Source organism: Hordeum vulgare, chromosome 5H (genome assembly GCF_904849725.1).
Source record: "Hordeum vulgare subsp. vulgare chromosome 5H, MorexV3_pseudomolecules_assembly, whole genome shotgun sequence".
NCBI lineage: Eukaryota > Viridiplantae > Streptophyta > Magnoliopsida > Poales > Poaceae > Hordeum > Hordeum vulgare.
Genome location: NC_058522.1, coordinates 335,991,983 through 336,013,996, shown reverse-complemented (window position 1 = coordinate 336,013,996; position 22,014 = coordinate 335,991,983). Strand labels below are relative to the sequence as shown.

At 41.6% G+C, this 22,014-nt stretch overlaps 1 long non-coding RNA gene across 3 annotated transcripts; it reads left to right on the top strand.

Annotated features, from left to right (window-relative positions):
- Positions 1–18,601: 18,601 nt before the first annotated feature.
- LOC123398850 lies at positions 18,602–20,797 on the top strand. Of its 3 annotated transcripts, XR_006610270.1 has the most exons (6): positions 18,602–18,805; positions 18,945–19,088; positions 19,490–19,659; positions 19,749–20,021; positions 20,091–20,183; positions 20,258–20,797. It is a non-coding gene; the product is annotated as an uncharacterized LOC123398850 (long non-coding RNA). The 3 variants fall into 3 exon arrangements; XR_006610268.1 differs by having other exon boundaries at positions 19,749–20,183; XR_006610269.1 differs by having other exon boundaries at positions 18,922–19,088; positions 19,749–20,183.
- Positions 20,798–22,014: the final 1,217 nt, after the last annotated feature.

The following is a 22,014-nucleotide window of genomic DNA, read 5'->3' as shown; positions in this document are numbered from 1 at the left end:
TGATGGCGACGATTTCCCCTCTCCGGAGGCCAAAACGGACTCCAGATATACCCTCCATATGAAGAACAGGAGGTGGCGGCGCCTCCGTATCGTAAAACGCGATGAACTCTTCTCCTTGATTTTCTTCTGGGGAGACGAACTAAATAGAGCTGGATTTGGAGGCGGTGGAGCATTGTGGGCCCCACAATCCTGCCACGCGCGGCCAGGGGGGCCCGCGCCTAGTGGGCTTGTGGGATCAGGGCTCCACTTCCTTCGCTGATTCTTGCGCAAGTATTTTTCATAAATTCCAGAAAAATTCTCTGTAAATTTTCAGGTCATTGTGAGAACTTTTATTTCTACGCAAAAACAACACCATGGCAATTTTTCTGAAAATAGCGTTAGTTCGGGTTAGTTCCATTTAAATCATGCAAATTAGAGTCCAAAACAAGGGCAAAAGAGTTCGGAAAAGTAGATACGACGGAGACGTATCAACACCCCCAAGCTTAAAGCCTTGCTTGTCCTCAAGCAATTCAGTTGACAAACTGAAAGAGACAAAAGAAAAACTTTGACGAACTCTATTTGATCTTGTTGTTGCAACTATGTCTAACTCATATCCAGAGTTTCAGCAAGATCACAAGCAAACCACATAAGCAAATGACATCTAGGTCTCACGGTAAACTCATATCAATGACATAATCAACTAGCAAGCAAATAATAATAAGTCTCAAACGTCAACACTTCAATCAAAACAATCATGATGCAATACGAACAGATGGTATCTCACTAGCTCTTTCTGAGACCACAAAACATAAATGTAGAGCACCTTCGAAGACCAAGGGCTGACTAAACATTGTAATTCATGGCAAAGAAGATCCAGTCACAGTCATACTCAATCATAGTTAAAAGCAAAGCATAAAAATGACAGATGTGCTCTCTAATTGGTGCTTTTATAAGAAGAGATGACTCAACAGGAACATAAATAGACAGGCCCTCCGCAGAGGGAAGCATTGATTTGCATAGGTTCCAGAGCTCAAGCTTTGAAAACAGAGATAATAATTTTGGGTCGCATGCTTTCATTGTCAACGCAATGACTAAGATTTTTCACCATCTTCCACGCTACACATGCTATAGGCGGTTCCCAAACAGAAAAGTAAAGTTTTGACTCCCCTACCACCGAACAATCACACTCCACGGCTAGCCGAATCCTCAGGTACCGTCCATACCAATCCAGGGGAGCTTTATTTGCAATTATCTTTTCGATTTGAGCGTGGAACTAGGAATTCCAATTACCGGCCCCTTTCTCGTGAATGATAGTGAATAAACACATATCGAGGATAACATGCCTAGCATGGAAGATATTGATAGCCCCCTGTCACCACATGAGCGGTTCGGGCATGCAAAATAGATTATTTCTTGAAGGTTTAGAGAGTGGCACATGCAAATTTACATGGAACGGCAGGTAGATACCGCACATAGGTAGGTATGGTGGACTCATATGGAACAACTTTGGGTTTATGGAGGTGGATGCACAAGCAGTATTCCCGCTTAGTACAAGTGAAGGCTAGCAAAAGACTGGGAAGCGACCAACTAGAGAGCGACAACAGTCATCAAAATGCATTGAGATTAACTAACATTGAGTGCAAGCATGAGTAAGACATAAATCACCATGAACATGAATATCATAGAGGCTATGTTGATTTTGTTTCAACTACATGCGTGAACATGTGCCAAGTCAAACCACTTGAATCATTCAAAGGAGGATACCATCCTATCATACTACATCATAGTCATCTCAAGATTCATGTTGGCAACCAAGACAAACCATTATAAGCTCCTAGCTAATTAAGCATGGCATCAAAAACTATGATCTCTAAGTTGTCATTCCAAACATGTTTCTCTCACAACAAAGCTGAATCAGGAACGATGAGCTAGTCATATTTATAAAAAAAAAAAATAGATCGAGTTCATACCAGCTTTTCCAGGCTCAGTCACTTCATCATATATCGTCATTATTGCCTATCACTTGCACGACCGAATGATGCGAAGAATAATAAGAGTGCCCGTGCATTGGAATAAGCTGGAAGCTGCATGCAAACCCAAAGGAGAAGACAAAGTAATATGGCTCTATAATAGATATACAGGTATGCATGCGAGAGCCACTAAACATTGTAACCATGGTCTTCTACGTTGACCCAAAGTAAAAGAAAAATATTTACAGGGGAAAGCTCCCAACAAGCAAAAGAAGAAACAGAAAATCTTTTTGGGTTTTCTCAAACTAAACAGACACACGAAAAGAAAACGAGAAAAAGAAAATAAACTAGCATGGATGATACAGTGGCAAAGTGTGAACACCGACGAACAAAGTAAAAGCATAACCAAGAATGTAAAGTCGGTGAGAAACACATACTCCCCCAAGCTTAGGCTTTTGGCCTAAGTTGGTCTACTCCCATGGATGGTCTAGGCGATACCCAAAATCATAATGAGGGTTGTACGGGAGCGCTGCAGCCACTGCCTGAATAGCTGCCTCACGGAGACGAGCAGCCTTTGCCTCCCTCTCATACTCCTCTGCCTCTCCTCTGGTTATGTAATATCTCCGTTTTACCTGAAAGTCAACGAAGGCAGGAGCAGGAAGGGTAATATGGAAAACACGCTACCAGTTAAATATCAAACGGTATAGGAGGGATTCATCATCCCTCTCAAGGAACTGATAGCGTGTCAAAGCGGTGCGATCAAGGAAAGCTGTATGAAGCAGGGGATCTCCTTCGCGGATAGGTACTCCAAGAAAATTTGCTATGCGAGTGGCATAGATCCCACCAAAGAAATCCCCTTCATTAGCATTATTATTCAGCGTCCTTGCTATAATAGCTCCCATGTTGAATCTTTTATCACCCGTTACTGTGCTCTTAAGAATACTAAGGTCGGGTGCGTAGAGGTGACAATGCTCAATCTTGCCATTAATGCATCTGCCTATGAAGAGGGCAAAATAATGCAAGGCGGGAAAATGAATGCTCCCCATGGTAGCCTGTGTAATATCTCTAGTTTCTCCAACAGTTATACCAGAGAAAAAATCTCTAACCGAAGATTTAGGAGGATCAGTGAGACTACCCCAAATAGGTATCTTGCAAATTCTATTGGAATCCTCTAAATCCATGGTATACGATTTGTCATGAAGATCAAACAGTACAGATGCATCACGGCCAACTGAAAATTTGAATCTACGAAAAAAGAGGCAGTGAGAGCAACATACTGTTCACATTTATCGGAGATGAATTCTTCGAGTCCTACGTTGTGAACAAGTGTATGAAACTCGTCTTTGAAACCTGCCTCAATCATGAATTCATCAGAAGGCCATTCACATGGTTGTACCTGTGCGTTCCTCGGTTGGTAAGGATCGGGCTCCCGAATTGCAAGACGGGCACCTCTCTTGCTTGAGGAACCACCATGATAGTTTCTCCTGAACATCTTCCTTTTCTGAAATTTTCAATGACCCAAAGGAAAAAATGAACAAGGCTCAACTAAACTCGTAGAAACTACTCCGTCAAGTGCCTTGAGGCCATATTACGCATCAAGACTACTTGGGACCAGCTAAAATTAGCATGCAAAGCTCAAGAACAGGGTCACCAAGGCAGCAAAAATACGCAAAGTATAAGGCACTAGAGCAAAAAACTAATTGGACCAATGGAGTGATGGGGAACGTCGCATGGGAAACAAAAAATTTCCTACGCGCACGAAGACCTATCATGGTGATGTCCATCTACGAGAGGAGATTTGGATCTACGTACCCTTGTAGGTCGCACAGTAGGAAGCGTTAAGAAACGCGGTTGATGTAGTGGAACATCCTCACGTCCCTCGATCCTCCCTGCAAACCGTCCCACGAACCGTACCACGATCCGCTCCGATCTAGTGCCCAACGGACAGCACCTCCGCGTTCAGCACACGTACAACTCGACGATGATCTTGGCCTTCTTGATCCAGCAAGAGAGACAAAGAGGTAGATGAGTTCTCCGATAGCGTGACTGCGCTCCGGAGGTTGGTGGTGATCTATCTCAGCAGGGCTCCGCCCGAGCTCCACGGAAATACGATCCAGAGGAAAAACCGTGGAGGTATGTGGTCGGGCTGCCATGGCAAAGTTGTCTCAAATCAGCCCCAATACCTCACTATATATAGGAGGGAGGGGGGAGAGACCTGCCTTGAGGCTCAAGAGAGCCCCAAGGGGTCGGCCGAAGGAGGGGAGGAGGAGTCCTCCTGCAATCCTAGTCCAACTAGGATTGGAAGGTGGAGTCCTTCTCTACCTTCCCACTTCCCCTTTTTTCCTTTGATTTTTTCTTCTCCTACGCATAGGGCCTCTTGGGCTGTCCCACCAGCCCACTAAGGGCTGGTGCGGCACCCCTAAGGCCTATGGGCTTCCCCCGGGTGGGCTGCCCCCCGGTGAACATCCGGAACCCATTCGTCACTCCCTGTACATTCCCGGTAATGCCGACGTTGGAAATATGCCCTAGAGGCAATAATAAATTAGTTATTATTATATTTCTTAGTTCATGATAATCGTTTATTATCCATGCTATAATTGTATTGATTGGAAACACAATACTTGTGTGGATACATAGACAAAACACTGTCCCTAGTAAGCCTCTAGTTGACTAGCTCGTTGATCAAAGATGGTCAAGGTTTCCTGGCCATAGGCAAGTGTTGTCACTTGATAACGGGATCACATCATTAGGAAAATCATGTGATGGACTAGACCCAAACTAATAGACGTAGCATGTTGATCGTGTCATTTTGTTGCTACTGTTTTCTGCGTGTCAAGTATTTGTTCCTATGACCATGAGATCATATAACTCACGGACACCGGAGGAATGCTTTGTGTGTATCAAACGTCGCAACGTAACTGGGTGACTATAAAGATGCTCTACAGGTATCTCCAAAGGTGTTCGTTGAGTTAGTATGGATCGAGACTGGGATTTGTCACTCCGTGTGACGGAGAGGTATCTCGGGGCCCACTCGGTAATACAACATCACACACAAGCCTTGCAAGCAATGTAACTTAGTGTAAGTTGCGGGATCTTGTATTACGGAACGAGTAAAGAGACTTGCCGGTAAACGAGATTGAAATAGGTATGCGGATACTGACGATCGAATCTCGGGCAAGTAACATACCGAAGGACAAAGGGAATGACATACGTGATTATATGAATCCTTGGAACTGAGGTTCAAATGATAAGATCTTCGTAGAATATGTAGGATCTAATATGGGCATCCAGGTCCCTCTATTGGATATTGACCGAGGACTCTCTCGGGTCATGTCTACATAGTTCTCGAACCCGCAGGGTCTGCACACTTAAGGTTCGACGTTGTTTTATGCGTATTTGAGTTATATGGTTGGTTACCGAATGTTGTTCGGAGTCCCGGATGAGATCACAGACGTCACGAGGGTTTCCGGAATGGTCCGGAAACGAAGATTGATATATAGGATGACCTCATTTGATTACCGGAAGGTTTTCGGAGTTACCGGGAATGTACCGGGAATGACGAATGGGTTCCGGGAGTTCACCGGGGGGCAACCAACCTCGGGGAAGCCCATAGGCCTTGAGGGTGGCACACCAGCCCTTAGTGGGCTGGTGGGACAGCCCAAAAGGGCTCTATGTGCCAAGGAGAAGAAAATCAAGAGGAAAGGAAAAAAAAAGAGGAGGAGATGGGAAGGAAGGGGGACTCCCTCCCACCAAACCAAGTCCAATTCGGTTTGGGGGGGAGTCCTCCCCCCTTGGCTCGGCCGACTCCCTTGGGAGTCCTTGGACCCCAAGGAAAGTTTCCCCCCTCCTCCTCCTATATATAGTGGGGTTTTAGGGCTGATTTGAGACGACTTTTCCACGGCAGCCCGACCACATACCTCCACGGTTTTTCCTCTAGATCGCGTTTCTGCGGAGCTCGGGCGGAGCCCTGCTGAGACAAGGTCATCACCAACCTACGGAGCGCCGTCACGCTGCCGGAGAACTCTTCTACCTCTCCGTCTCTCTTGCTGGATCAAGAAGGCCGAGATCATCGTCGAGCTGTACGTGTGCTGAACGCGGAGGTGCCGTTCGTTCGGTACTAGATCGTGGGACTGATCGCGGGATTGTTCGCGGGGCGGATCGAGGGACGTGAGGACGTTCCACTACATCAACCGCGTTCACTAACGCTTCTGCTGTATGATCTACAAGGGTACGTAGATCACTCATCCCCTCTCGTAGATGGACATCACCATGATAGGTCTTCGTGCGTGTAGGAAATTTTTTGTTTCCCATGCGACGTTCCCCAACAGCCGAAAACTTTTCGGTAATCGAATGAGGTCATCCTATATATCAATCTTTGTTTCCGGACCATTCTGGAAACCCTCGTGACGTACGTGATCTCATCCAGTACTCCGAACAACATTTGGTAACTAACCATATAACTCAAATACGCATAAAACAACGCCGAACCTTAAGTGTGCAGACCCTGCGGGTTCGAGAACTATGTAGACATGACCCGAGGGACTCCTCGGTCAATATCCAATAGCTGGACCTGGATGCCCATATTGGATCCTACATATTCTACGAAGATCTTATCGATTGAACCTCAGTGCCAAGGATTCATATAATCCCGTATGTCATTCCCTTTGTCCTTCGGTATGTTACTTGCCCGAGATTCGATCGTCAGTATCCGCATACCTATTTAAACTCGTTTACCGGCAAGTCTCTTTACTTGTTCCGTAGTACAAGATCCCGTGACATACACTAAGTCACATTGCTTGCAAGGCTTGTGTGTGATGTTGTATTACCGAGTGGGCCCCGAGATACCTCTCCGTCACACGGAGTGACAAATCCCAGTCTTGATCCATAGTAATGATGTCAACTGTGCTACTGCAACAAAAGACCTTCCAATGGCGCAAGAAATAGGTGTGTCGATGGCACCAGGAATCCTTCTGCTACAGCTACGCCTTAAGGGACTTCCTAGGCAAATATGCAAAGGATTTCCCCTGTGGCCTTGGAGCCTTGCGTTGGTGTTCCCTCGAAGCGGAAAGGGTGATGTAGCGCAGTGATGGTAAGTATTTCCCTCAGTTTGAGAACCAAGGTATCGATCCAGTGAAGGAGTATCACAAGAGCCTGCACAAACACAAAGAACATGCTCCCAACGCTATGAAGGGGTTGTCAATCCCTTATAGATTGTTCGCCAAGTGAGAACTGAAAGCAACAAAGTAACAAAGCAAAGTAAAAGCGGAGGTGTAAACGATAGATGTGAATAGACCCGGGGGCCGTAGTGTTTACTAGTGGCTTCTCTCATGAAAGCAAGTAGACGGTGGGTGAACAAATTACTGTCAAGCAATTGATAGAACCGTGCAAAGTCGTGAAGATATCTATGGCAATGATAATATCTATAGGCATCATGTCCAAAACAAGTAGACCGATACTGTGTGCATCTACTACTATTACTCCACACATCGACCGCTATCCAGCATGCATCTAGTGTATTAAGTCCAAAAGAACAGAGTAACGCCTTAAGCAAGATGACATGATGTAGATGGACAATCTCATATCAACGACAGAGCCCATCTTGTTACCCTTGATGGCAACTACTCAATGTGTGCCTTGCTGCCCCTACTCTCACTAGGAAAGGTCACCACATGGTAAGAACCCAAAACAAAGCACTTCTCCCATTGCAAGAATCATAGATCTAGTTGGCCAGACAAAACCCAAGACTCGGAGAGACTTACAAGGATATCAAATCATGTATATAAGAAATCAGCAAAGACTCAAATATATATCATAGATAATATGATCACAAATCCACAATTCATCGGATCTCGACAAACACACCGCCAAAGAAGATTACATCGGATAGATCTCCATGAAGATCATGGAGAACTTTGTATTGAAGATACAAGAGAGAGAAGAGGCCATCTAGCTACTAACTACGGACCCGTAGGTCTGAAGTGAACTACTCATGAGTCATTGGAGGGGCGATGATGATGATGAAGAAGCCCTCCAACTCCAAAGTCCCCTTCGGCAGGGCACCGGGAAGGGTCTCCAGATGAGATCTCGCGGAAACGGAAGCTTGTGGCGGCGGAAAAGTATTTACGTGGATCCCCTGATTTTTTGCTGTATTTTAGGGAATATATACGCCAAAGATCTAGGTCAGGGGCGCTCAGGGAGGCCACAAGCCCTGCCACCGCCGCCTCCCCCCTGGTGGCGGAGTGGGGGCTTGTGGGCTCCCTGGAGCCATCCTGGCTTGGCCCACAGGCCCCCTGATCTTCTTCCATTCGGGAAAAAATCATTTTGGGGATTTTATTCCGTTTGGACTCCGTTCCAAAATCAGATCTGAAAAGAGCCAAAAATACAGAAAAAACAGGAACTGGCACTTGAAACTGAATTAATAAGTTAGTCCCAAAAAAGATATAAAAGGTACATAAAACATTCAAAGATGAGAAGATAACAGCGTGAAACCATCAAAAATTATAGGTACGTTTGAGACGTATCAAGCATCCCCAAGCTTAACTCCTGCTCGTCCTCGAGTAGGGAAGTGATAAAGAATGAATTTTTGATGCTTTCATGCTACCTAGCATAGATGTCCTTTGTAACTCCACTTATGTGACGTGAATGTTCAGATCCATTAGATTCAAAACAATAGTTTGCTATTGATGTGGAAACAATAATAATTCAAGCAAAGTAGCAAGGTAATCATGAACTTTCAAAATAACAAGGCCAAAAGAAAGGTATCACTACAAAGGCATATAGTCTGGCTATGCTATATCATCATTGCACAACGAATTTAAATCATGCACAACCCCGGTATTGGCCAAGTAATTGTTTCACACCTTTACTTTCTCAAAACTTTTCAACTCTCACGCAATACATGAGCGTGAGCCATGGTTTTAGCACTATAGATGGTGTGGAATGTGGTGGAGGTTGCAAGACAAAAAAGGAGAACATAGTCACATTAACTAGGCATATCAATGAGTTGTGGAGATGCTCATCAATAGATATCAATGTGAATGAGTAGGGATTGCCATACAAATGATGCACTAGAGCTACGAGTATGTGAAAGCTCTTAAAGAAAACTAGTGGGTGTGCATCCAACTTGCTTGCTCACGAAGACCTAAGGCAATTTTGAGGAAGCCTATCATTGGAATATACAAGCCAAGTTATATAATGAAAATTTCCCACTAGCTATATGGTGGTGATAAAACGAGAGACTCTCAATCATGAAGATCATGGTGCTTAATATGCACAAGTGTGGAAAAGGTGGTAGCATTGTCCCTTCTCTCTTTTTCTCTCATTTTTTTTGGTGGGCTCTTTGGCCTCTTTTTTTTGGTGGGCTTCTTTGGCCTCTTTTATTTCCTCACATGGGACAATGCTCCATTAATGATGATCATCACACTTTCAACTCAAAACTTAGAGCAACAATGACTCTATATGGAATTCCTTCGGTAGTGTACCCTGGCAATGATCTAGCATGGCATAGACATTAATGGAAACATCATGCTAGCTATCTTACGATCATGCAATGGCAATGTAGATGTGGTGGCACATGTCATGGTGGTAGTTGCATGGCAATATATCTCGGAATGACTTTGAAAAAGCCATAGTAGGTAGGTATGGTGGCTGTTTTGAGGGTGGCTAATGGTGGGTTTTGTGCACCGACGAAAGTTGCACGACACTAAGAAGATAGTGATGGTGGAAGGTAAAAGTGCATCTAAACCATGGACTCAACATTAGTCATGAAGAACTCACATACTTGTTGCAAAAGTTTTATTAGTAATCGAAACAAAGCATTCAACGCATACTCCTAGGGGAAGGGTTGGTAGGTATAAACCATCGCGCGATCCCGACCGCCACGCAAATGATGACAATCAATATACTAATCATGCTTAGATTTCAACATATAGCGGTTCAGCATATGTGCATGCTACGGGAATCACTAACTTCAACACAAGTATTTCTAGATCCACAACACCTTACTAGCATAACTTCAATATTACCAAAACCACAACTCAAAACTAATTGAGATGAATCAAACTTCTCTAACTATTCAATGCACATGAAAGTGGAAGTTTTCGTATCCCTTTGGATAACTAACCCTTTTGAGAGTACTTTCAAAGCATAGATCAACTACCAAGCCACGCACCACTGCGCTCTAAAAGATATAAGTGAAGCACACACAGTAAAAGTATCTAGCTCAAAAGATATAAGTGAAGCACATGTGAGCTGAATTGTCTACCAAAAGATATAGGTGAAGCTCGACAAAATCATGGTGTGTGCATGTCTCTCTCTCTAGGTGTGCAGAAAGGATGATTGTGACACACAAAAAATAAAAGACTCCTACGATACAAGACGCTCCAAGCAAAAACACATAACATGTGGTGAATAAAAATATAGCTCCAAGTAATGTTACCGATGGATTGAAGATGAGAGAGGGGATGCCTTCCCGGGGCATCCCCAAGCTTAGGCTTTTACGACATCCTTTAATCTCTTGGGGTGACTTGGGCATCCCCAAGCTTGAGATCTTTCCACTCTTTATCTCTTTGTCCATAAGAACTTCACCCAAAACTTGAAAACTTCACAACACGAAACTTAAACAGAAACTCGTGATAACATTAGTATGAGAAAGCAAACCACCACATCAGGTACTGTTGCAAACTTAAATTCAACTTATGCTGATGTTGGGTTACTGTATTTTCAATCTTCCATGGCTAATACCCCCCGGTACTATCCATCGTTTCATCAAAATAAGCAACCAACACAACAAAAATAGAATCTGTTAACAGCAGACCAGTCTGTAGGAATCTGTATATTTCGTATACTTCTGTTACTTCAAAATTTCTGACAAATTACGACAGTCTGAAGAATTTGCGTAGCAATCAGCAGCAAAAAGAATCAACTAAAAATCTCTTACAGAAAAAAAAATGAAAATTCTTTCCTTGAGCAGAAAGTTTCTGTCTTTTCCAGCATGACCAAACGATCATCCCCAAGACTAATCATAACGGTTTTGCTTGGCACAAACACAAAAAGAAACACAAAAAACACAATCATAAAAGAATTATGGAAGTGTGGAAAACACAAACAGAAAGAAAAATGATAGATTCGTTGGGTTGCCTCCCAACAAGCGCTTTTGTTTAACGCCCTTAGCTAGGCAAAAAGTGATGGAATCACGTATAGTCATCTTTGGTGCTCAAACCATAAGTAGCCCTCATCATAGATTCATAAGGCAATCTTATTTTATTTCTAGGAAAGTGCTCCATGCCCTTCTTCAAAGGAAATTGAAATATAATATTCCCTTCCTTCATATCGATGATAGCACCAATAGTCCTTAGGAAAGGTCTACCAAGAATAATGGGACGTGAAGGATTGCAATCTATGTCAAGTACAATGAAATCCACGGGTACATAGTTCTTATTTGCAACAATAAGAACATCATCGATCCTTCCCATGAGTTTCTTGACAGCAGAATCCGCAAGATGCAAATTAAGAGAACACTCTTCAATCTCATGAAAACCAAGAATATCACATAAAGACTTTGGAATCGCGGAAACACTAGCACCCAAATCACACAAAGCATTGCACTCATAGTTTTTGATCTTGATTTTGATAGTAGGTTCCCACTCATCATGAAGTTTTCTAGGTATAGAGACTTCTAGTTCGAGCTTCTCTTCAAGAGATTTCATCATAGCATATATGATATGCGCGGTAAAGGCTTTGCTTTGGCTATAAGCGTGTGGAGAGTTTGCAATGGATTGCATCAAAGAAATGCATTCAAACAAGGAGCAATTATCATAATTGAATTCCTTGAAATCCAAAGTGGGAGTTTCATTACTACCCAAAATTTTGACTTCTTCTACTCCACTCTCCACACCTTTATCATCAAGATAGGTGGACTCTGAATCATTGGGGCGTTTTTCAACCAAAGTGGATTCATATCCAGCCCCTCCATAAATAGGTTTGACACGCGAAAACAAAGATTCAAGAGGAGACACACCAAGCACTTTAAGATCTTCGTGATTTGCATCACTAGAATGCACCCTTTTAAACCATTTATGTCTAGCGCGAATTTGGGCGGTTCTTTCTTTGCTCTCATTCATGGAGATATGCATAGGTTTCAAAGTTTCATCCAAGTTGACCTTGGGAGGAGCATATCTAACTTTCAAAGCATCAATATCACAAGACATCCTATTAAAGCTCTTAGCCAAATCGTCTATTTTGAGTAGTTTTTCCTCTATGGACGCATTGAAAATCTTTTGAGAGTTAATGAACTCTTTGATATTACTCTCTAAATCATAGGGTAATTTGTTGTGATTTCCATAAGTGTTGTTGTAGGAATTGCCATAATTGTTAGAGGAGTTACTAGGAAAAGTCCTAGGAACATAGTTTCCTCTAAAAGCATTGTTGTTGCCAAAATTGTTCCTACCAACAAAATTCACGTCCAAACTAGCGTTGCTACTCTCAATCAAAGAAGATAGTGGCATGTCATTAGGATCTACGGTAGTGTTTCTACTAGCCACTACAACAGGACAGACCTTTGGTAACACCGTCTTGTGTTACTACAGGCCCAAAAGTGTGTTACTAGGTCAGAGAGTAACACAATTTGAAATGTGTTCCATTAGGCCGTGTTACTGAGTGATGTTGACTGTTACACATAGTAATTGTTACCATATGTTAAAAATAGTGTTACAATTATAGTATAGTAACATGCATATTATGTGTTACCAAACACACTGGTAACACATTTTTGTAGTTATAGTAACATCGAGAGTAACACATTTTCACAAACGTACAACATTGGTGGTAACATGTTTTTCTAACTCTAGTAACACAAGCAGTACACACCAACTAGTAAGATAATATCGGAGTAGTAGGTAAGTACTGTAGTAACAAAATTTTGTAACTATAGTAACAATACTATATCAATATGGTAACATAATTGGTGTATTTTTTATTATTAATCACAAAATTCAGTACCTCTTTTATGGAATATAAATTTATTTAATAAAATTGATGCAATTGCACAAGTGGTTGATCAGTTTATCATTATGCCAGCAGCATCAAAATGGTATAGAAATAGAAGCACAACACATATAGAAATCCTCAATATGAAGATACTGATTAAGAATATACAAGTGTATGATACATATGCATTACAATAAAGGTATCATTCATATCATTTTGAGCATAGAAAACACAACTATGAAGAATATTACACCATAGAATTTGCATCAACTGGACGAAAGAAAAAGAACTTGTGGATGATATTACATTTTTCAATATATCAATCTAAACTACAACTATTGATAGATAAAATCTTCAGATTTTATTTTCTTCCGCATCCGAGAATTCAACCATAACTCAATTATCCTTCTCTCGAATCTGTAAAAGAAAATTGCACGTTAGATATATGTGATTAAATGCACACAAATATGATTTCAAAATGTTGAAGAGAAGTTTTAACTTACAAAAGCTGAAGGCCATGCAATTAAGTATCCTGAAGAAAACGCTTCACCAATTGTCTTGCAATGAGAATCTTCCCTTACCAACTCCTCATTATCAAGCAAAGGTTGATCTATGCGCACAAGGGAAAATTCAGCACCTAACTCAATACCACACGCCTTAGTTCTTGGATCAGTACTACGAATAGTACCATACGCAACTTTCCTCTTGTTGGGATATGTTGAAGTCTTCAAAACTACTTTGGCACCAGCCTATATTATGATCAATATTAGCATTCAATGACAATGATAATACAATTTACATGAACAATGTGAACCAGTGGCGGAGCTAGCACTTTTGTAAAGCCTGGGCACGTCGCAAACGCAAGGGGCTGAATGCATTATTTGAAAATGATAGTCACTATTTTTTTGTGGAAGCACGGTAAAAAAGCATGCTATACCACCGCTAATAGTGCGCTATAGAGTATAAAGAATTGTGTTGCTAAACTGATCAATGTACAATGTCTTGTTAATAGCACACTATAACACGATATAACATGATAATAGGATATTTTTAGGGACGACACTATTTTGTATAGCATATTATTTTATTTCTTTGAAAACACACACACACACATACAGACCTTGTACGAAAGCACGCCACACTCTCAAATTCGCCTTAGTGAATCTTTTAAATACAGGTAGAATGGCATTAACCATGGTTAAATATGTAAATTATTTAAATTCTTATTGACTAATCTGGTATCTGTAATATCTGCAATAATATTCAAAACACAAACATGTGTTATATTTGAACTAGAAGAAATATTGCTACGATGCATCACCATGTGAACATTTGTTGATGTAAATGAAAGTAAGGAATGGGGTTCTGATTTTTCTTCTTCTAATTTAATATAACAACATTTGGATTTCAAATTGAGGAGCACAAAAAAAGAACTAATTGAGGAGCCCAGCCAACACAGTTATGATCAGTACATTGATTTTTCCATCTATTATTTTGGGTACACCTGCATATGGGTCGCAACTCCCACATCCCAAGCCACCACGTTTTTTAAGCATCCCGGCCACTATGTGAGACCTTGCAAGGCAGATCATGTGGGCTCTCCTGGGGAGATATATGACAAGTCAACGCAAGATAGTTTCCTGTACGTACAAAACGCAGTACGCTCGCTACATCGAAAGAAGAGGCCCGCGCTGATGTTCAAGCTCGACATGGCCAGGGCTTTTAACAACGTATCTTGGGAGTACTTGATCGAGCTCCTCCAGCGTCTAGGTTTTCCCTCGCGTTGGCGGGATTGGATAGCTCTTCTCCTCAGCTCCACATCATCCGCCGTCATGCTTAACGGCTTCGTCGGCCGAAAGTTCAGACATAAAAGAGGGCTCAGGCAGGGGGATCCTCTATCGCCCCTCATTTTCATCATAGTCGTCGACACGCTGCATAGGCTACTACAGAAAGCAACACAGCTAGAGATCCTAGCGCCACTGCCAGGGAGAGATATCACGTTGAGAGTGAGCCTCTACGCGGACGACGCGGTCATCTTCGCCAACCCTGACAAGGGGGAGATCGACGCCCTGTTACAGATACTGCGGGACTTCGGCCATGCCACGGGCCTGCACGTAAACCCCGCTAAGTCGACAGTCTCTACTATACGCTGCAACACATCAACCTCAGCGACGTCCTTGCAAACTTCAGGGGACAGACAGTAGGCTTCCCAGTACGGTACCTAGGCCTGCCTTTGACGATAGCTAGACTTTGTTTGGTGCACATACAATACATTCTTGATAGGATAGGGGGCCGGCTGGCTGGCTGGAAGGGGAAGCTTATGAGCATTGCAGGCAGACGGGTCTTGGTTCGTAGCGTCCTCACCGCTCTGCCTACCTTTGCCCTTGCTGTGCTCCGAGTACCGAAGAAATTCTTAGACGACATAGATAAGGCTAGACGGCGCTTCCTTTGGGCACAAGATGACCCAATCACCGGGGGTAAATGCAAGGTCAGCTGGCCCGGGGTTTGCTCGCCGGTCGACAATGGAGGCCTCGGGATTTTAGAGTTGCAAAGATTCTGCAGGGCTCTTAGGCTGAGATGGCTATGGCTGTCTTGGACTAGCCCAGACAGACCATGGATTGGCACGCAACTGCCATGCGATGACGGTGATAGAAACCTCTTCAACACCTCTACGACAGTTACACTAGGAGATGGGGCGACTGCTTCTTTCTGGCACTGCTCCTGGATGGGAGCAGGAAACCTTAAAACGGAATTTCCAACGCTGCACAAACACTCCAGAAAAAAGAACCGATCAGTGAGAGAGGTTCTTCATAATGACACATGGATAGCGGACCTTGCCCACGGTGACAATGCTCACGTATGGGCCGAGGCGCTTAGACTGCATAGATGGTTGCAAACTAGGGGGCCTCACCTCTAGGAAAACTCCAGGGACACCATCTCTTGGATACACGAGGCGTCAGGGCTATACTCCGCCAGCTCAGCGTACAAGGCCCAGTTCCAGGGACACACAACAACACCTTTTAGAAAGCTGATCTGGGCTTCTTGGGCACCGACTAGACTAAAACTTTTCTGCTGGCTGCTATTGAGGAACAGGCTATGGTGCAATGACCGCTTGCAAAGGAGCGGTTGGCCAAATGGGTATTTTTGCCAGCTTTGCGTCCGAAATCTGGAATCGGCCGCACACTTGTTCTGGCAATGTACGAAGGTACTTGAGGTATGGACGTTCTCGTTGGCTAGAAACGGTTGCGACTCGCTAAACCTAGCGGCATGGAACGACATGACCACGACAGAGGATATCATAGTGCAGATGATAAGCAAAGCCAGGCCAGAGCACAAGAAAGGCATTAGGACTATGATTGTGATTATCTTGTCACAAATCTGGAAGGAGCGAAACGACTGCACTTTCAGAGGGAAGACTGCTGCCGTCAACAATATAACAAATTCTATACAAGAAACCATGGAGCTTTGGAGGCAGGCAGGTGCGGCCTGCCTCGTGCACCCTTTCGGGCAACCAACGGGAGTAGTCACGTAGATGTTTCCCTACGGGGGATGATGTATCCATTTTTCTTCTTCGCTTCTTCTTAATTTTTCCTTGATCCATTCTGGATCGACCCCATCTTGTTGTAATCCCGCCTTCTACCTGCTTCGTTCAATATAAGCCAGCCAGCTGCTGGATCTTTAAAAAAAAGACAATTTTTTCTTTTGAATACTTTTTGAGGCAATTTTCTTTTGAAAAATTGCATGACTTTCTAGTTCACCCTCGACCGATCATAAAAATCGAACCCAGTTAGTATTGGGTCGTTGGCCATGCGGCGGTTCAAGGTCAATGGTCTGATTCCTAGTTTCACATGATTTTTTTAATTCATTGAAGAAACACAATTTTTAATAACTTCCATTTTTTCGTTGAAAGACCGACACACCTTAAAAACCCGGACGAGGCCTTGGTTCCTTCTTTTTTCCGGTCAGGCCGCTGGTCGAGTTATTAAAACGGTGCCCAAATTTAAGCTCTCGTGTGTTGTTGGTATTCCACTCCTTTTTGTGAGTATTGACATCGAATACTAAATTTCATATGATCATTTCAAAGTGTGCATTTCACATTTATGGTCACCGAGTCATCCTAAAGTTCACATAAAAATATGGTCAATACACTGCAACTGTGCCAAAAATAGTGTGGTATTTACCAACCAAACTGTATTGTTTTTTCATACGATATTACCAAAGAATGCGAAACTATTTACCAAGATAAGAACATATTTATAAAAAATCATATTGACACATGGGCCCTATGTGTCAAAGGTATTTGTGATCTATGTATGAAGTTGATTCTAGGTTTTCTAGTTCCCCTATAAATAATAGAGCATGTAACACTATATATCAGCCATGCTTATGTCGTACTAACACGTAACAAATTTGAGTAACACATATTTATATGTTACCATATCAAAATCTATGTAACACATTCGATCAACACATAATTATATGTTACAGTTGTAATATTGATGTAACACATTTTGAGGTATTTTATAGTCTGTGTTACTGCCTCTCGTTGGACACAAAATGATGTGTTACAACAATTTCACTTGTAACACATTTTTCAATATGTTACATGATTGTGTTACTTAAAGTATGTTTTCTTGTAGTGAGCAACCAAATCCATCAACTCGTCCATCTTAGCACTAAGCGAGTTAATTTCTTCTATAGCGTGCACCTTTTTGCTAGCAGACGACCTTTCAGTGTGCCACTGAGAGTAGTTGGTCATGATATTGTCTAGGAGTTTTGTAGCGTCTCCTAACGTGATTTCCATGAACGTTCCACCTGAGGCGGAGTCCAAGATATTGCGAGAAGCGAAATTCAAGCCAGCGTAAAAGATTTGTATAATCATCCACAAACTCAAGCCATGAGAGGGACAATTTCTAATCATAAGCTTCATCCTCTCCCAAGATTGTGCAACGTGTTCATGATCAAGTTGCTTGAAATTCATGATATCGTTACGTAAGGAGATGATCTTAGCTGGCGGAAAATACTTGAATATGTAAGCATCTTTGCACTTATCCCAAGAATCGATACTATTTCTAGGCAAAGAAGAAAACCAAGTTTTTGCGCGATCTCGCAACGAGAAAGGAAAAAAGTTTCAACTTAACCACGTCATTATCCACATCTCTTTTTTTTTGCATATCACAAAGCTCAATGAAGGTATTGAGATGGGATGCGGCATCTTCATTAGGAAGGCCAGAGAATTGCTCTTTCGTAACAAGATTCAGCAGAGCTGCGTTGATTTCATACGATTCCGCACTAGTGGCGAGAGCAATCGGAGTACTAATAAAATCATCTATACTTACTTATACTAATTAGAGACTCCCAAAAAATTACCATATTAATCAGAAAATACCAACCGTTAATCTGATGGGACCGTATTATTACGGTGTAGATTAATCACGTGATTCTCTCCAAAAGACAACCATTTGGACCAAAATAAATCAAATACAAAGCCCAACTGCCGAGTACATATGCATGCTATCACGGTTGTACAATATATCTACTCCACGTATATAACCTCAAACTTGTCTAAAATAATTGCCCTCAAAATCAATCAAAAAATCTATCTTCTCTATGTCTTACTCTCTAAGTAAAAAAAAGTAAAGTAAACCAATCGTACGCCACCATAGTCTCCCCTCCTCCCCACGGTCTCTCCTCCTCCTCCCATGGTCTCCTCCTCCCCACAGAAAAGAAATCAATATTTCTCAAATTGTAGCAAGGAAATTGGGGAATCAATCCGGTGCGCTCACTCCATGGAATCTCTCCTCCTCCCCCTTGGGAAAAGAAACCGAATCTCTCTCAAATTGGAGCATCCAAGTTGGGATATAGATCAGGTTCGTCACTGATTTGTTTTGATTTTTTTCCTGATGTAAAATTTGAATCGACCTTATCTTTTCAATTGTGTTTGGATTAATGATTTTCCCACGTACGCTCTCTTGACACTTCCTAGATTTTCTCATGTACCCTCTCTAGACACTTTGTGGAGATTGCAATGGAGCTCGACCTGGCCCATACAGCTAGCTTATATATTAACTGCAGCCTAACACAAACAGTCTCAACATCAAGGAGGCTCCTGTCGGCCATGAACATCGTCGCTGGTGAACCTTCTCCTGTTTGGTACAAAAGCTTCGTCGTTGCCCAATTTTAATTTTTCAGAGATTATTTGTTTCATTGATTAAATGGTAATTTTAGGCTATTCACATCTTACTGCTTACGAACTTGATGGGCAAGATAATTTTTTTCTTTTCAAGTGAAACCTTGGATTTGGCAAAGATTAAGAAAGTACTAATCGACAAAATTGTGTTTGCATACAATTCAATTTTTTTCTGTTGCTTCCTCGCCCAGTTTTTAGAGAGATTATTTATTTCGTTGGTTCAGTTCAGTAAAATTCTTAGGCTATGCACTTCATATCGCTTGCAAATTTCATGATGACCAATATCTAATCTTTCTTTCCGACTGAAGCCTTCGATTTGCCAGAGACTAAGAAAGTCACGATCTTCAAAATTGTGTTTTTACAGGTCAACTTCTTCTGTTTTCGTTCAAAACAATGGCATACGATGTGCTCCATGATATTAGCAAATACAAGGATCGTTGAAAAGTCAAGGTCAGAGTAATTAGGCTATGGGATGCCATTAACCTCAACAACAATGAAGTTATTAGCCTTGACATGATACTACTTGATGAAGAGGTATGATTTTCCAACATAAACACACAATTGTGAGTTTTAATAGTTACTATAATACTGATGCATCTTCTCACTGCACTATAATGTTTCAGGCACTATGATACATGGCAAGGTAATGAAACATATGGTTAACAAGTTCAGACCATTGATCCAAGAAAGTTTAGTCTACATGATTGCAAAATTTAAGGTTACATCTGCAATGAATTTCCGTCCAGTTGAAAGTGAAAAGATTTTACATTTCTTGCACACGACAAAAATTCAAGAGATAAAAGGTCTAAAAAATACCAGAATGGCAAAACAAAGCTTCACGTTTTGTAGTATTGAAGTTCTTTCCACAAGAGATGACCAGAATATTTACTTATCTGGTATGATTCTATTTGTTTCGATTATTAATTTCCATGTTTTCCACATATTAATACCACTTTAGTTAGCAGATGTCATTGGCATAGCAAGTTACATAGGCCATATTGAAGAAACAAAAACAACCCTGGGATTTCAAAGATTCGAGATATTGTGCTTCAAATTGAGTGAGTACACTAAAAGCAATTAGGTAACTACAATTATCATGGGTGCTAATAGGTATTTCTCTTGGAACATACAGGGATCAAAAAAATAACATTAGACTATGCGGTAGTAAGGTTGGCCAAATTGATGAAGACTCTTTGGGCCATGTTGTCATAGTAACATCAACTACCGTCAGAAAACTGGAAGGTTTGTATTTGTATTAACAATGGGTAAGTATTTCTAGGAATGTTTTTATACATAATTTGATATATCAAGTGCATGCAGAGTACTTACTGTCATCTACAGGTGCGACTACAGAGATAACCATGGAAATATATATATATAGTACTCCCTCTGTTCATCAATATAAGACGTTTTAGAGACTCGAGAGGAGTATATATAGTGCATTCACGATAAAAAAAACTGCAGATCGGATGTGAAAGAAGATCGGACTGTGTTAGCCTGTTAGTTGAGTTGATGTGTCGATGAAGGCCTCCCTGCCTAATGAGATGATGCTGAGTAAACGTACTGGCTGCATCCCGTGTCTCCAGATGTGGCAAAGGAAACTTGATTGAAACATGTTTGACTATACGTGCTAAACATATCTATTTTTTTAAAGGAGCTCATGTTTTTACTATTAGCTTGCGTGTGTTTCAGAGTTGAGTAGTGCAATTTCATAAGTGACGGCTTTCTATGTATCACAGGTGAGAAAGATCCAATGCGAACATAGGCATCTATGTATGCTGCCTCATGGAAAATAGTTAGAACACACACTTTCTATCAACCATTTTCCTTTCAGAGATTTGATCATTACTAGAATAAATTAAATATGTATCACCTAAATATGTAGTGTAGATGACCTTTCTTTATTACCTAGGAATTCAGATCAGATTTCACAAATAATACTACAAAATTAGAAGAAACTAATTGCTAAATAAAATATTAGAAAAAGTAATTTGGTAACCATGCTATGCATGCCATCTAAATCTCTATTAATTGAACAAAGCATACAAATAAATGGAGATATTTAGAGAAAAAATATATACAAATTTTCATATATACTCCCTCCGTTCCTAAATATAAGTCTTTTAAGATATTTCACTAGGAGTCTACGTATAGAACAAAATGAGTGAATCTACACCCTAAATTATGTCTATATACATCCGTATGTAGTCCATTAGTGAAACCTCTTTAAAGACTTATATTTAGGAACGGAGGGAGTACAAAGGATCGGCGCACATTCATACCTATTAGACTTCTGAGAAAGAATGAAATAACCAAAAGAGAGAAGATGTGAATAATCAATAGAGAGAACATGCTGGGGATTTTACTGAACAAATATAGCAAACAGTCACCTGGTTGCCATACGTGTTTGCTGCCGATGCCTATAGTAGATGGATAAGATAGGCTCATTTGTTTGATGCATGGATAAGAGTCGCCGTTGGTGTTGCTGGATGTGGAAAATCCGCTCATATTGCATATTAAGCAGGGACGACGTAGCACACGAAAAAGGGGAACAGTTGAATGGCCGTCGCTCTAGCCAGTGTTGCAATGCAGTTGCGACAAATGACCAATGAAAGGTTACTGATGCACACCGTCAAGTCGTCAACTAGAGCTACCGGCGCAGCCACTCTCATGGACCAATCAGGTGAGCGAACTAGACAGGACCGCAACGCTGACCGCGGACGCCGTACCCGCCGATGACCCTATGAAAAAATCTGCCACTCATAAGAATGCGCACATTAGTGTGTAGAGGAATATAAATATATTCTCCCCTCTGTAAAGAAATATAATCAAAAAAATTAGTCTTTAATGATCTATAAATGCTCTTATAAGTAAATTAGGTGTTACAAA